This window comes from Pinus tabuliformis, chromosome 2_2 (assembly GCF_031772625.1).
Source record: "Pinus tabuliformis cultivar Carrire ecotype Pingquan chromosome 2_2, CPIR1, whole genome shotgun sequence".
Lineage (NCBI taxonomy): Eukaryota > Viridiplantae > Streptophyta > Pinopsida > Pinales > Pinaceae > Pinus > Pinus tabuliformis.
The window spans coordinates 1,288,553,193-1,288,559,192 of NC_142300.1; positions in this window are offsets into that span (position 1 = coordinate 1,288,553,193).

Sequence of the window (6,000 nt, forward strand, 5' to 3'; positions counted from 1 at the left end):
TAGATCTTCCTTCAAGTGATCAAGCTTCTTTTGAAGGACCTGCTTTGATACCAATTGTTGGAAATAACATTGAGAGGGGGGCGTGAATCAGTATTAGCAAGTCAATAATATTTCATTTGAGATTTATATACGCTACTTTAGTTAATCAAACTTACGTGTATATGCAACTGTATGTAAGGCAACTAGCGTATACCCTTCAAACTTATAACTTAGTTAATTCATCATATGTTGATCTTTAATCTGTGCATCAGAACCATATAAACAGTAACTAGGTGCAGTAAAAACAGAACAGACAATCACACACATGAACACAAGATATAAGGTGGAAACCCAATGTGGGTGAAAACCACCTGCTGCAATCATCTCTATCTTCTTTTAATAAGAAACTTCTTTTTACAATTTTTGTACTGGTGCAGTCTTATACCAGTACGCAGGCTTCTACCTGTAGAAGGCTACAACCTTCTCTCGTTCTCCATCTTCTCCTGGAAGGGAGCTAAAATCCCCTAGCTCTTGTACTAGCTGATATGTTTACTAGTACGTAGGTGCCAAACTACAGAAGGCTACAACCTTCTCTTTTCTTCCAGGGACCACGTTTCATAAATTTTTAGACTGGATCCATCAATAACATCAATCAAACATCAAATATATCTGCATCAATCAATCTCCTTTGCACCAACCAAAACTGAATCAATCAATCACTTCTTAGAATGTTGTAACCAGAATACAGTAACAGTAACCAGAACCCAAGCTAGAACCCAGAACACTGCAACAGCAAACAGAAGTAGCTAAAGCATATTTTATTAGGTATACGCTACTTCAATGTGTCGAACCTGCATACATACACCATTTTCTCAAGGCGAACTTGCATATACGTTGTTTTGATATACAAAACCAGCATGTATACATGCCTCTGCTAAAGTGAACTTGCGAACAAATCTGATGATTTAAACTTTACAACAATTCCAAACATTAGTTATACCCAGATCATCATATTTATAGATTACGACATGTGCCAGTTATTCAAATAAAAGATCAAAACCACACAAATATACTTCTCTTCAAGCCTTAAGATCTTGACACATCAATAGAACTTATCCTTCATCAAGCGCTCAGGTTCATCCTTGATTCAGATTCAGCTGTGCACCATAACCCAATAACCTGTATTCTAGCTCTTGCTCTTCATTAGATATTCAATTCATGAGTGACTTGGCCTAATAATCTTCTCCTCCTTTTATAGTCTTAGGTCTTACTCAATACCATGGACCAAAACCACTTCGAACCAATACCTTGGACCAAATACCTGGGATCAACACTTCGGACATGATACCTTGGACCAATACCATGGATCAAAATACCATCGACCAAAACTAAGTTTTCCAACATGTACGTGCCTTTCTTTTAGTGAAAGTGCGTGTGTATGCTATACGCGCCTTTTGGTCCGCGAACCCACGTGTACACACGACTTTGTCAATGGGGAACCTACATTACCTATTTTTCTTCATTTTGTGAGTCTTAACTGTGACCTATCATATGAGTGAGTTGCCATCAAGGACAACACCTGTGTCATAGTGCCAAATTTGTGTCATAATGTCAACAATAGTAAGATCCGTGATGCCATGCCATCGCACCTTGGTGTATTTCTATTAATTCGGTATCTCTTTGTTTTTGTCTTATTTCTCTAAGAGCAGCAATCCATCATCTCAACTCCTCTTGTTTTTATTATGGTTCCAGTGTAATGGGTGAATAAACTAATTACACTGTATCTTGCCTTTCCTTCCAGCTATTTTTAGAAATGTCATGTTTAAAGTGGGAGTCGATTAAGCTAAGAGTGATCTCCTGTGGGCTCATGTAAGTCTCACAAGCACAAAATGATGATTAAATGTGAATGAGATGCTGGAATTTAAACACATTTTTGGTGATGCAAGAACATTAATGGAATTGGGATGCTCCTACATCACTCATTACAATGTCCAGCAGATAGTCTTTGTTTGAAAATATCTATTGAAGTTACAATTTATTTATCATGTGGCACCATTTGGTACAGTTATAACAGATTGAGTAGACAAGTAGATGAATAGATTCAATAGAGAAGTGGATTCAAGCTTGAGATTCCAATGGTAGTTTTCTTGATTTCAATGATAGGAATTGGATTTGCAACATGCCCCTGATGTTTTTAACTGCTTTCAACTTTTCCATTTGATAAAATGTTTATGCCCTTGTTTGAATGCTAGAATTTAGTTATTTTCCCAATAACTATTTGGAGTAGTTTATGTTCTATTTGCAGCAATAATCTTTATTTATTAGGGTTCTTTGAATTTATAGGTTCATGTTTAAATACATATACATTTGAGTTCCCTTGGGTCTAGTTCATTTTATTTCATCCTTTTATTCTATCAATCCTTGTGTTTGTTGGTGATTTACAATTTGGTGATATCAGTTTCTAGCTGCAACACCTTGTTGGATTTCTTAAAGATATTTCCTTGCCTTTATCTTACTATCTTTCCTACGAAGCATGATTATTTATTTGCATACGTAGGGTTGAAGTTTAAGCAGTTGGTTCTGCATTTGAAGGACGATTTTCTTATATGATTTGGTTTTGTTTGGCAGGTATATCAACATTAAGAAGAAGAAGTAATGGGATTTCTTGATCCCTATGTAAATATAGTTTTCTTAGATTGTAATGAGGCTGGTGATGGTGATATTTTATTATTGTGTGATCACTATGATTCAACATATCATACATATTGTGTTGGCCTTGGAAGGGCTATCCCTAAAGGAGATTGGTATTGTCAAGGCTATCAAACATCTATGCCTGGACAGTCCAGCACACATGATGAAGATGTTGAGGATTTTGTGCTTGATTTTGACAATGGGGATGAAGCTTAGGAATCAGAGGATTTGTGGAAGATGCTCCAGTTGGGATGGTTGTAGAAAGAATAAAATTAGAGCTCAATTTATCACCACCTTCTTCTTCTTCTTTTGCTATTCTCGCAGAGACAAGGCCAACTCATGTAAAAACAATTCACAGAAGGATTTTGTGACGAATCACTCCAAATCCATCTCCTAGATTGCTAGATTCAGCAAGGGCTTCACTTAGGCAAACTAAAGTATCTAGGACTACATCCCAAGTATCCATTGTACAGACAAAAACTCTCTCAAGTCAACACATACTTCAGGAGCGTGTACAGGCTTTACATGACAATTGGTCTGTACCAGGAAAAGGCTTTTAGTAGTTTTCACCTAGCTCTTCCCTTGACAGATTTGGGGCCAGAGATGGGACTGATGCAATTGTACAACCCACACCCAACAACAGGTCGCTTCTCTTTCGTGAATCAGCTCGGAGAAGTAATTTAGCCCCTATTTTAGAGATGGAAAATTATACAGTCAAATCTGATGTTGGTCAGATGTGGGAAATGATGGTATGTACTCTAACATCAAGAGAAGATAATATAGGTCCAGCTAATTCTCATAAAGATGGAAGAAATTGGCAGGGATCATCTTATAGTCATAAAAAAATGATTTATAGGAATTGATGGACAATGCAAGGTCAAGTGTTGTGAGCGGAAGCATCTTAACTGCTCATGTACGATCAAATACTAGCTATAGTGGAGATAGACACATTCCTACAACTACTAACTATTTGGAAAATCCAAAAAGGATAACAGAGGAGATCTCATGTAGGGATGTTGGAAATAATAGGCTACCAACACCTAGTATTTCTAATGAGATATTGGGTATAAGATTATCTGAAAGAAGTAACAATTTACATCATTAGCTAAACAATGGCACTTTATTTAGTAAACCTCATGAAAATGGAGTCTGCAAAGTTGAAGGTGCAAAGGAGAAGGTGATATCCATGGTAAAATCTCACATGAAGCGCACACTCACAAGGGAACATAGGTAAAAGCATCTGTATTTTTCCTTCTTTTATGGTTTGTCTCTATAGAGTTGATTTTACTTGGTGTACACTGTATGCATCTCAAAGTTTCTCTTTAGGAAATCCTATTTTTATTCTTTCCAATAAAAACTCTCTGCAGAACCCCAATGGATGTTTCCCCACATTCATGGATGGCATCCCTGGTAAACCCATTGGCATTGACTAGTGCACCTCACCCAAGGGATTTTGAACAGGGCACCTGCTAGCACAGAACTAGCCAAATACCCAGTAACATTAATGACATTCGGTTGGGCTAACCCCTTGGGCTCAATAAATCATAATCAACTACACTATTTTCCATATTAACATATTGATCCTATTTAACATTTTGTTAGAGTAACCATAACAATCCAAGCATGTTCCTATTTTTACTTTAGTTTTTAATTCATTTTTCGGTGTGGTGACAACTTTATATGATTGTATAGATGTTTATTTTTGTCAGAGTATATGTTAAAAAGTAGATGCTCTCTTACATTCTACCTTGTCTGTTATGTATTGATGGAGTTCAGTTTCATTAGTTGTGACCAAAGAACCGTGTCAGGCACATATACAAGGATTCTTGTATCACTATTTATAAAATGAACATTGTCCTTAAACAGGCAAAGTAGATCCTTAATGCTACATGTTCGCATCTCAGGGAACTTCCAATCCTAATAAATGAGGTGAAATTTAAGTGTTTCCAGAATCCAAATCTCAGGGTTTGTAAATTCACTCATATATGGTCCTGGAAAAGCGAAGTGAAATTTAATTATTTCCAAATCTTAAGTTCTGTGAATTCACTCATATTTGGTGCTGGAATATTTTGAGAAAATGGGAAGAATTTCTTTTAGTTGCATTCAAATTTTCCAAAAATAATACTAAATTTCTTCCTGACTAAAATTCTCCCTGAAATGGCTTTGGGATTGAAAATTTTGTAAATATTTTTAGGGAAACAACCCAAAATAATTTTTCCAGATTAGAGTTTTATAACACTAGGTACTAAAACAATCTTCTATTTTATGTTGCAAATGTCTGATAGAGTCTGCCCATAAACTAATCAGAAAATTAGGTAGATGCGCTCGACTGACTAAATAATTTTGAATGAATAATCACTTAACATAAATGACATATTAGGTTGCATAAATATATAACTTAGAAGCATGAACTAAAGAAGAAATCTCAATGAGATTGACATATTCATAATTGAGTTGAATGAGGCCAGGAATAACTTTGACTAGAGGGTGATAAAAATGGCATAATTTTTGTTCTGGTTGGATAGATTTAGAACTAAAAATCAGCAATTTTCTTGCTTTCATAACTTGGGAAGATTTTTTTATCTCAAGTCTCAAACTTATTGAATAGTATGATTTATTCCTTTCAATGTTGAGATATGTTTTGATACCACTTGCTAGTAACCTAAACACTTTGGATGAAAATTTAGTTGTGAATTTTATTTGCAAAATATATAAGTGAAAATATAGATTAATTGTCCCTTGTGTAGAATTTCCTTGAAATTCTGCTACTACTTGACTAAATAAATATGAAACTAATTGTTGCACCAAGACAAAAAATATCTCTACCAATTTGTAGTGGAATAGAACAGAAATAAAACATAGTCACACTATAGCAAAAAAAAACAAAATTTTCTAGGGAACCCAATTGGGAAAACCCTCTGCTAGCTATAGAAATTTAAAATACTATCCATATTAGACTTTGAGACACCTTCCTCAAGACTAGGTTCATCGATGCTTATTGCTTTCCATATTCATTTTCATAAGCATTAGGGTTGTTGTCCGTCAAATCAGAGTAGCTAGAAAGCGTCTCTTTGATTTCAGAAAGCAAATCAGGATCAACTGCATCCAAGAATCCCCTAGAAGGCTCATCAGTAGCAAGAAGAAAGGTCTTTTTTTATTTTCTTTTCATCACATGCATCCATCATAATCACTGATTTGTCTTCATTTCTTTCACAATCATTTTCAATGTTAGATGCAAAAGGTAATTTAGTATGATATAATCCTTAGGTAACCAACCTCAGACATATTGTTGGTTAATTTATGTTGTTTGAAGTTTATTGAGTTTTAGTT